The 12,127-nt window shown below is 36.5% G+C and overlaps 1 protein-coding gene across 2 annotated transcripts in view; it reads right to left on the minus strand.

The window, feature by feature from the left end:
* Positions 1-12,127, minus strand: part of CNTN5 (contactin 5) — a 1,437,272-nt gene that overhangs the window by 1,009,113 nt on the left and 416,032 nt on the right. The gene's annotated exons all lie outside the window — the stretch shown is intronic.

Genomic DNA, 12,127 nt, shown 5'->3' on the forward strand with positions numbered 1-12,127 from the left:
CGAACCCAAGCCTTCTGTATGGAAGGCAAAAATTCTGCTGCTGAGCCGCCACTGCCCCCTAAAGAGTCCATGTTCCTTAACATGAAATACAAGGCTCTCTACATCTAACAATTTCTCTGTTCTGTATCTCAAAGTCTCTGTTCCAACTCTCTGTTCTCCTTGACTAGAATGTCTTCAGACAGCATTTCTGAAAAACAAAAATAAACTATTTCTAAAATTCAGTTTTAAGTACTTTTACCTCCCTCTACCAAGAGAACAACATGCCACTGATAGGGATTCTCCTTCAACTTGGTCTCAGAATGTGTGGATGCCTAGAGCTCCTCAGTCAATCTGTATTTCTGGAGCAGAACCTCAGCTTAACTATAGTCCTTAGATAATGTAAGCAAGAAATACATGTTTATTGTTTTAAGCTCCTGAGTTTTTGAGGTTGTTTATTATATACCAAAAGATAACTGATACACTGGAACTCTGGAACAAAAGGTATGTTGGGACTGGAATAAGAGGTCAACGTTCTCCACCTGCAACATTCAAATCATTACTTTTAAAATGCAACTCATCCTATCTCGCTGAACATTCTTCTTTATCTCCTATGTCATCTCTAGTATTCTGGTTTCCTCAATATAGTCCAAATAACTTTGACAGATGAAACATTGTAATTTTTTTTCCCGAATTCAAATTCAGCCATGATCCTGAGAAATTTTATGACAATGATCCATTTGTAGTATATTAAATATAGCTATGCATTTTAAGAATATTCCATTAAGAAGATGGTTCATATATCCCACTCTTGAATCTAGGCTGGCTTTCTGACTTGCTATGATCAGTAGAAGGTACCCAAAGAGATACTGTACGAAGTCTAGTCTATAGACCTGAGGAAGTCCTGCAGCTTTTAACTTTACCCACTTGGAACACTGCCCTTAGAACACAATATAAGGAAGCAAGTCTTACCCACTGGAGGGAGAAATCAAATTTTCCCAACCAAAAGACAACACCAACTGCCAAATGTGAGAAATACTAAATTGTTGTTTTTAGCCACTGCAGTTTGGGATGGCTTGTTACAAAGTTAATAGTTAACAGAAACATTATCCAACAATCTTGATTCACCATGCTTTAAAGCAATCACATTCTCAATAACCTTCACTTCTCAATAATCATGACCACCTCCTGTCTGCATTCACAAACATGTTATCATCTGGACTGTTTTATTTCTGATAAAATTTCACTCCTCTAACGGTAGCTTTCTGTATTTCCTTTTATTACATCTTTTAGTCACTTAGTCTTTCCATTTTCTTCAGGTCTAATTTTCTTTTGACTCCTTGTTATGGACTGAATTGTGTCCCCCGAAAATATGTGTTAAATATTAACCCACGTACCTGTACATGTGACCCTGTTTGGAAGCAGGGTTTTTCTCTTGTTATGCTAATGAGGTTATACCAGACTAGGGTGGATGCTATACCTAATTACTTCAGAGTTATAAAATGACCAGAATAGACACAGAGACACACTCAGAGGTAAGAGGAAGAAAGAACACGGAGACAAATACAACTACAAGCCCAGGAATGCCAACGATGGCTGGCAGCTACTCGAAGCTGAAACATCCCTTGAGACCCACTCCCTGAGTTTGGATTTTTAGCCTCCTGAACTGTGAGGAAACAAATTTTTGTTTTTTAAACCACTCACTTGTGGTATTTCTATAATAACAGCATTAGACAACTAAGACAACCTCTTCTTTCCTGTCCAGCAAGGAAAACAAGGTTGAACATCCAAATCATTCTCCTGCCAGCATCTTGGGTGCTCCACAACCACTTGCTCACCAAAATCGCAGATACCTATCAACACAATCATTGACCCTGTTCACTATTCCAGAGTTTTCTGTTACATTTGGCAGCACTGATATCCACCTAAAATAATCTGAGCCTACAGGTAATGCTTGATTTTTCTTTTTCTCATCACCTTTTTTTACCCCAACAATCAGACATATAAATTTCATCTTACTTACCTCTATTTTATAGATTGGGAAAATAAGATCAAGATAGATTAACTGACTTGCACATACCGTCATGAGTAATAAATACTAGCACCAAAATTCAGATGTATTAGATGCCAAAGGCTTTGTGCTTTATGCTTAGTCAGTCTGATTTGTTTTTGTTTTTTTCCATTTTAATATTATCTGAGAGGGAGAGTAAATGTAAAATTAGAAATAGGTATGCTGCATACAGCAGACAAGACATGTTTCCAGCTATGATTATTGGACCTTTGACTGTTGATCAGTTTTCAAAGAGAATTAGAGCTTAGAGTACATTAAATTCTATTGTATGATTTACCAATGGTAGATTGGATTACACGTCAACATAAAGAAAACAAAAATCCTCATAACTGGACCGATAAGCAACATCATGATAAATGGAGAAAAGAATCAAGTTGTCAAGAATTCCATTTTACTTGGATCCACAATCGACACCCATGGAAGCAGCAGTCAAGAAATCAAATGATACATTGCACTGGACAGATCTGCTGCAAAAGATGTCTTTAAAGTGTTGAAAAGCAAAGACGTCATCTTGAAGACTAAGGTGCACCTCACCCAAAGCCATGGTGTTTTCAATCGCCCCCTATGCATGTGAAAGCTAGACAATGAATAAGGAAGACCAAAGAAGAATTGACACCTTTGAATTGTGGTGTTGGTGAAGAATACTGAATATACCATGGACTGCCAAAAGAATGAACAAATCTGTCTTGGAAGAAGTACGGCCAGAGTGCTCCTCAGAAGCAAGGATGATGAGACTGTGTCTCACATACTTTGGTCATGTTATCAGGAAGGATCAGTCCCTGGAGAAGGATATCATGCTTGGTAAAGTAGAGGATCAGAAAAAAAGAAGAAGGCCCTCTATGAGAGGGATTGACACAGTATAGGCTTACGCATAGCAGCAATTGTGAGGATGGTGCAGGACTGGGCAGTGTTTCGTTCTGTTGTACACAGGGTCGCTAAGAGTCAGAACAGACTTGACAGCATCTAACAACAACAACAAACAATTTACCAGTGAGTGGATTGTAAATGATCTTCTGTTATGTCTTCTAGAGTTGTCTTTTGAAAAGCAGGGGAATATTTTGATAACCTCCTTGATTATTACTTGCTTATGCTTCTGGATCATATGCATGAGTTTTAAAATTGAATTTAGCTTGACTGGTGGCTGATTTAATCCTTTATAAACAAAAGGTATGTTATTAGATTTGATATATAATATTTGGCATGTTGTGGAGGAAGTATGTGGTAAACTTCATGAGGATTAGAAAGGGGAAATAATACTTGAAAAATTTTAAAAACATATAATGGTAATGAAAGTATAAATTGATACTTTACTAAATTAACACAATTTGGAAATGTTAATGAAATCAGAAAATTTATTTGTATGCATGCTTGATTTTCCCTTTTATGCTTAGTTTCTGTAATTAAGAATAATAGAAAATATCAACTAATTTCAAAGAAATAAAAATAGAGAAATGTGTGAGAATGAGAATAGGATATGTCCCTTAATGACTGCTATTAACATCCTTGGATAGGACTGACCAATATCATATTACAGAAATTCCAGAGTGTCACTTATGAAGTTAGATCATAAAAGTCACTGTGGCTCTCAACTTGCACTCTCTTGAAACCCTCACTATGAGAGACCAGCTACCATATATTGAGGATATTCAAGCAGCCCTATGGAAAACTCCACATGGCACGAAACTCAGGCTTCCTGATAATAACTTGCTAGGCATGTGAGTGAACCATCTTGGAAGTAGATCCTTCAGCCACAGTCAAGCTTTCAGGTGCCTGTAGCTCAGGGGACATTTTGACCGAAACCTCATGAGAGAACCTGAGGCAGAACCCTCAGCTAAGCTGCTCCTATTTTCCTGAACCTCAAAACTGCATGAGAAAATAAATGTTGTGTTAAGCTGCAGAGCTTTAGTATAATTTGTTACATAGCAATAAATAACTGATCTAGGGTATAATAGATTTTTAGACTCTGTGTTAGTGCAATTATAATGTAATTATTAAGTTATTTAAATTAACAGGATAATTGGTTTAGAAATAAAATAGTATAAAACTCCACGTTTATTTATCCAACAAATACTTAGAATTTACTTTGTGCCGGGCATTCTGCTAGGATGGGTATACAGTGGTGAGCATAGCAATTAATAGGGAAGACAACACATTCAAATGATCACACATACACACCTTCAGAAGACTGAATGAGAGAGAATAGAGGTGTTGCAAACAGGTGAGGTAATCTTACAGGTTGTTTAGAGAGTGATTTTAAATGAAACTGGCATACAAGAAACATTATTTTACATTTCCAAAAGATGAAATAAAATTTAATATGGGGAGAGAGGCAATTTGAAGTATGTCAGCTTTTGTTTGCTATCTCCCCTGAATGCATGCTTATAGGTTGCTTCCTTACATTAATTTACAGAACACTAGGTGTCTGAATTCCTATGTGAGCAAAATGTGAGTGGAATCTTATATCAACTACAGTACTTTTATACTCAAAGAAGATGCTGGTGTCAGTTATTAATTTCCTGGCTTCTAGATCTGCTTCTATTCAGTTTGGAGTGTGTCTATCTATGCAGTGATTAGCAAACTGTATCTATGGCTTTGTTATGTATGGCCCATGAGCTGAGAATGTTTTTTAGATTTTTTTTAAGGCTACATGAAAGAGACTGTATGTGGCCCACTAAGTCTAAAATATTTGCTAGCTGGATCTTTACAGAAAAAAAAAAAAAAAAAGCCTACCCTGGATTTATGCAGAATAGGATCCTGAGTGTGGACTCTGTGTACTTTTTATCTGTCTTGAACAGAACCATATACAACCTATACCTCACACTACTCCTTTTCTCCACTGACCCTTTGCTTATATTCTTCTGTTCATCTTATCTCTATCATTCTGTTTTCAGTAATCTATCCAGTTTGCCTGCTAGATCTGTGGCTTCTAATTATAGTTTGAACTCTGTTTTTTCTTTCTTACTTTATTTGCCATGGTCTGACCCTTCTCTGTCAATCTGGATCTCAAGTGGATTATTTCTCAGGCACTATGAAACTGTACAGGGATAATAATCATCTCCTGATAAAGGAATCTGGTATTTAGCCTAGAAAAAATATCTAAATAACGGTCAGGACTCCAATTTATCAGGGGAAAATCTTCTCTAAACACCAGATAGACAGAGAGAGACAGACAGACAGATAGCTGCCATAAAGTTGACTCCAACTCATAATGACCTTAGGTAAAACAGAATGAAATATTGCCCAGTTCTGTGTCATTCTCACAATTACTGGCATCTTTGAGTCCAGAGTTGCAGCTATTGTGCCAATCCATTTCATTGAGGGTCTCCTGTGCCCTTGTTGGCCCTCTACTTCACCAAACATGATGTCCTCCTCCAGCGGTTCATCCCTCCTGATGATGTGTCCAAAGCAAAGCAAATGGGTCAGACAATGTTCTATTATGATCAATAAGGTTAACATAGATCACCAGGCCTTTTTTCCTAGTCTGTTTTAGTCTGGAACCTATATTAAGACTTGTCCACCATGGATGACCCTACTGGTATCTGAAATACTCATGGCATGGTTTTCAGCATCACAACAATATGCAAGCCACCACGGTACAACAAACTGACAGACAGGTGGTGGTTTGTGAACAGTAGGTGTCTACTGTTAGAAGTGCTCCAGAAAATTTCCCTCACATATGTTGTAACCTCTACCCGTGATGAATTCTCTACCTATGCCAAATCTTCACCTGTATGCCCGCTGCAGGTTGAGGTGCCTGAGGTCTATGGACTGAGCCCTTTTCTGTCCTTAGATACTTTGAGTCCAGGGAGAGAGAAGTATTCTCTCCCACTAGTTATTCTTTCCACTCAAGAAATACTTCTTGACATGCACATTATGCCAAGCATATTGGTGCTCTCTGGAATCATGAAGGACAAGTCTAAATCCTCTCCTACTAAATAAGTCTTTGAAAAATGAAGATTTTATATATAGATGTATCTTTGACATTTTAAAATCAGCGTGAAAATTACTCATGTTAAAAATATTTGTAAAATGTTTACCATCATTCTCTATCAATATGTTAGATGTTGGTAATAGAACGAGGAAATACAATATATTTCTAGACTTTGTGAAATCAACAGTCCAGGGGGAGAGAAATAAATGTAAATAAATATAGCATAATAGAATCTAATAAGTGTTATAATTGAGATATGAGTAAAGAACTGAGGCATACTGATGAGGAACTGAATACTTTTACAAAAAAATATTTTATTATTTCTTGCACTGTATACATTCCTAATTATGTTTGTTTTCATTTTTTCATATGGCTTGTGAAGTCCCAGAATAAAAGGGATTTATCCAAACAAGGCTAAATATAATTTAGTAGTATAATTAATATTTTTTAAGAGAAAATAAAATGGACAAAATGTTCCATGTTTATATGGCATAGTTTATGAAACTGGTAAAAAATATTTTATGCCTTAAATAGTCTCATACCTTATAACTTTACGCATCGAAGTGTTTAAGAATTTTTGTATGGAAATCTAGGCATTATATGTGTGCAGTCTGAAATAAAAAAACAAAGCCAGTTGCCATTGAGTTAGTTCCAACTCATGGCAACCCCATGTGTGTCACAGTAAAACTGCACACTGTAAGGCTTTCAATGGCTGATTTTTCAGAGGTAGATGACTAGGCCTTTCTTCCAAAGTGCCTCTGGGTGGACTCAAAATTCCAACCCTTCTGTTAGCAGCCAAGATTGTTAACCATTTGTACCACTCAGGGACTCCATGCAATATGAACCAGGTATTTTTAATCAGTGCATGCCAGGATACAAAATGAAGAAAAAGACACCTGAGAAGTATTTTGTTCTATAGCATCATTAAATTTTGATTTCCAGCCAAGTTTTCTTCCTTTTTCAAATAGATCTTACAATTGCAAGACTGTTGGCTCTCACTGATGAGTTTGTCCAGATATGAAACTATCCCAGCTCTTCCCATCTCCAAGAGGTCATCCACTATGCCAGGGGCATGATGTATTTACAGCTTTTCTTTAGATTGCTTTAATGCTTTATATTTTTATGTTTATAACATTTATATGTGGCTATTCAGTGACGTATGTGGTATTATAAACTATTAGTTTAATTCTCCTTGCGCTACATGGTACCACATTTGTTTGCTTCTTTAATACATGCTTTTTTGTTTATAATAATAATGATCCAAGGGCTATCAATATAGGACAACCAGAATACTGTGAAATGGGCAATAAACATTAAAGTGAAAACTCATATACTGGCAAGATCTTTGAAATACAACCTTTTAGCTAAGCGTTCTCCAACAGCAGTGTAAGTTTGTGAGCACTGATATGAATTGCTGTGCTGTAAAATGAATTCATCATAAGTATGTAAAGCAGCACTTGTTATAGCCATTTTCCATATTAATAACTGACATGTATTCTTCTCTAGTCACATTATATGGATTCTCTTTCTCTCCACGGATATTGTCAATAACATCTTCTATGAGGTTTCATCCTTTCTTGCTGGGTTTAATACTTCACAATTAAACATGTATATATATATATCCACATATACAAACAGACACACAAACAGACATACAGAAAATGGAGGTTTTTAATACTTAGGCACCTGAAGGAAAGATGACATTACCTAAGGCCGCAGACACTACGCCTCTTGTTGTTACACACTTTTTTCTGTTGGTAGAGTGTATTTATTTTGTACATTGAACATGTGTAAATGAAAAGCATTATTAAGCAAAGCTAAAAATAGCATCCACTAGGGGGAAAAATGCTTAAATTAAAAAATTATGAACAATCTGACATTTAATGTCTGATCGCTGTGCTTGTAACTTTGAGTAATCTTGGTTTTCTTTTTCTCCTTCAATATTGGATATCAAAGGAAAGGTGAAACTCCATCAATTAAATTTAATCCCATTGTAGTACTCCATTAAGAAATTAGCCCAATTACTTACTCCTCACCTGGGTATTACTGGAATCCTACAAGATCGTTGAACAGCAACATTTTATTTGCATATTGCCCCAGCTTTTAGTACTGACTTACAGTGAGTCATCACTGAATATACATTTGTTGAAAAGAATCTCAGGAATATATAATACATTATATATTATATATAAATTATGTATCATATTATTATAAAGTTTATATGTATAATTTGAATATATATATACGTTTATGATATACACGTGTATATGTAGATATGTGTATATCATAAACGTGTATATATATTTAAATTATACATATAAACTTTATAATAAAACTTCATAATTATATAACACATAATTATATATAACATAATATAAAAATCTGTACAAGCTTTAAATAGATATAATTTGAATATACTGATGTATATTATATTTTAAAATATCTTCTACCACTTATCTTCATTAGTTAGTTTTTGTTATATAAATCATTAAAGATTTCTTTACTAGGTGAGGATTTATATACAGCCTAGAAAACACTCATTTCTTTCTCAAAAAGCAAAGAGATGAACAAAAACAGAAACCTGATGAGTTAGGCTACCTCCTCTCAACAGAGGGCTGAGGAACCAATCACCCTGAGCAGAGCAGGCTGTTCCTGATCTGGAGCAGCTCCCTGCCTCTGTGACAGCAACTGGAAACCAAGTGTCACCAAAGCCCCTGAGTCCTGTTCTCCCAAACGTCGTCGGCAAACAGGTATGAAACAAACACCCAGTCATTCGTCTTTCATTATTCCTTGCCATTATTTAAATTTCATATTATTCTAGTGTTTGCAAAAGTTCAATAGCTCGTCGTGTACAACTAGGCCTGACCAAATTCGACCAATGATAATTTGTAAATTGTGACATGGAGTAGCAACAATAGCCCTCACCCTCCCCCAGACCTGGCTCTGGAGACCACCGATCCTGTTTCTGTAGTTTTATGCCAACTATCCAATTCAAATAATGTTTACTAAATATGACAATGAATACATTTGATTTATGTTTAAACAAAGAGGAAGAACTTCAAGTAATTGTAAATTTTATTAGAGTTTCTATTATATCATATAGAACAATTTCTCCACAGTGGTAAATCTTTATCCTTTGAAGGTAGATTTGCATTTTGGAAGTATTCAATAATTTTTCCTGAGTCAAGCATAGCAAATAATGTATGTGAATAATTTCATTAATACCATTTGATTAAATTTGAGATATGACTAAAATGTTTCTTTGTGGCCTCAAAATCGATTCTTGAGTGTCTCTTCACCATTTGAAAATCAGGTTTTAAAAAATATTTACTGCAATGATGACATCTATGAGAATTAATCTGAAGATAATTCATTGCGTACATGAACTTGATGGCCAGCTTTCTCACGATCACACAGACAGTGTGAGGCTGAACTAGAATTAAAACTAGGTTTTCCTGACCCTTAAGCTTTTTTTTTTTTTTTTTGCCACATGTTTTATTCCCCTAAACAATCTAAAATATAAATTATTTATTTTGTTACTGATGTTAAATGCCGTCACTATTTTTTTTATTATATACATATACATTTATTGTGCTTTAGGTGAAAGTTTACAGAGCAAATTAGTTTCTCATTCAAAAATTTATACACAAATTGTTTTGTGACATTGGTTGCAATCCCTGCAATCTGTCACATGAGCACTCTACCCCTTTCCCTTTACAACCCGGATTCCCCGCTTCCGTTTCTCCAGTTTTCCTGCCCCTTCCTGCCTTCTCGTCTTTGCTTTTGGTCTCATATACTTGACTGAACAAAGAAGCACCCTCCTCACGTGTGTTATTGTTTGTTTCATAGTCCTGCCTAATCTTTGCTTGAAAGGTGACTTTAGGAGTGGTTTCAGTTCTGATTTAGCAGGGTGTCCAGGGGCCATAGTCTTGGGGGGTTCCTCCAGTCTCTGTCAGAGCAGTAAGTCTAGTGTTTTTGGTGAATTTGATCTTTTGTTCTACATTTTTCTCCCGCTCTGTCTGGGACCCTCCGTCGTAATTCCAGTCAGAGAGATTGGTAGTGGTACTGGGCACCATCTAGTTCTTTTGTTTAGGCTGTGGTTCATGTGGTCCATTAGTCCTTTGGGCTTATTGCTCCCTCGAGTCTTTAGTTTTTTTTCACTCTCCTCTGCTCTGGACTGGAAGAGACTGATAATTAATTGTATCTTAGATGGCCACTCGTAAGCTTTGAAGACCCCAGACGCTACTCATCAAAGTAGGATGTAGAACATTGTCTTCAAGAACTATGTTGTGTCAATTGAGGTAGATGTCCCCAGAGTCTATGGTCCTTTGCCTTCAAGTCTGGGAACTTCATCTCACAAGGTGTTCAGTTATGTCAAAGAGGTTTTCCCTGACTGTGCCACTCATGTGCTCTATTGTCTAGATTAATATATGAGGAGCACCCACAGTCATGTATTTAGAAATTTCCACCACCAAACCTCTGTCTGCCAGTGGTTGTGCTCCCTTACCCCCTCACTCACCTCTCGGCATATCTATCTATGTATCCATTTGTAGATTATTGTTTATTAATCCTATTGGTGCAAGATTGTCTATGCTATAGTACTTACCATAGTTGTCCTTTATTTCTGCATTCCTCTCAGTGTCCTCTTGTGCCTTGTCATGTTACGCTGATGTCTCAGTTATCTAGTGCTGCTATAACAGAAATACCACAAGTGGATGGCTTTAATAAAGAGAAATTTATTTCTTCACAGTTAAATAGGCTAAAAGTTCAAATTCAGGGCATCAGCTCCAGGGGAAGGCTTTGTCTCTCTGTTGGGATTCTCATCAATCTTCCCCCGGACTAGGAGCTTCTCTGTGAAGGAAACCTGGGTCCAAAGGACACGCTCTGCTCCTGGCACTGCTTTCTTGGTCGTATGAGGTCCCAACTCTCTGCTTGCTTCCCTTTCCTTTTATCACTTGTAAGAGAAAATGTGGTGCAGGCCACACTCCAGGGAAACTCCCTTTACATTAGATCAGGGATGTGACCTTAGTAAGAGTGTTACAATCCTACCCTAATCCTCTTTAACATAAAATTACAATCACAAAATGGAGGACAACCACACAATACTGGAAATCATGGCTCAGCCAAACTGATACAATTTTGGGGGGACATAATTCAATCCATGACAGCTGACTTCTCCTATATTGTGTATTGCCTTTCCCTTCACCAGTATTAATACATGTCTACTATCTCTTTAAATATCTTCACTATTTTAAGCAAACACTTTAGGAACTTAGCACCTGGTCTTTGAGATTCTCTTTTCACCTGGCAGATTCAGATCCCAACTGCATACTCAGGAAAATCTACTCTACTTTTGGCCTACCTATAATACATCCTCACAGCATTTTGTATTTTTATTCCTTCACAGCACTTCACACAAGTGTATAATTAATTATTTGTAAAATTATCTATTAAATATCTGCTTCACTCTAGATTGTAAGTTCCAAAAGGAAGGACTCTTGATCCTCTTGTTCAATGATGTATCTCCACATCTAGCATAGTGCCTGGAGCCCTGGTGGTGTAGTGGTTAAGAACTCAGCTGCTAACCAAAAGGCTGGCAGTTTAAATCCACAAGCCTCTCCCTGGAAACACTGTGGGGCAGTTCTACTCTCTCCTATAGGGTTGCTGTGAGTCAGAACCGAATCAATGGCATCTAACAACAGCACAGTGCCTGGCAGATACAGACACTCAATAAATATTTGTTGAATAAAATAATAAACTCCTACATATTGTGGGTAATGAAAAAAGGAGCATGAGCTATGGGACCTCAAGGAACTTGAATTTTTATCTCCTTTCTAACATTACCTAAGTGTGTTTTCATAGGCAAATCTTAAATTTCTCAGTTGCATTTTGAGGTAATTTACCCAAGTGTTTATTAAAATGTTCTTAAGATACTTTATATTCAGAATGTCCCTGAGAAATAAAAATTAATTGAATAGTAAAGTGCAGTTACACTACAATTTGGGGACATTTCATCAGCAAATACATTGCCACTCTACTGCCAAACAGTTAATATTCTCAATTGTTATTTGGTAATCAGTATAATTAGGATGAAGCCCTGGTGGAGCAGCGGCTGCTAACCAAAAAGGCAGCAGTTCAAATCCACCAGC

This window comes from Trichechus manatus, unplaced genomic scaffold (genome assembly GCF_000243295.1).
Source record: "Trichechus manatus latirostris isolate Lorelei unplaced genomic scaffold, TriManLat1.0 scaffold00148, whole genome shotgun sequence".
NCBI classification, from domain to species: Eukaryota; Metazoa; Chordata; class Mammalia; order Sirenia; family Trichechidae; genus Trichechus; species Trichechus manatus.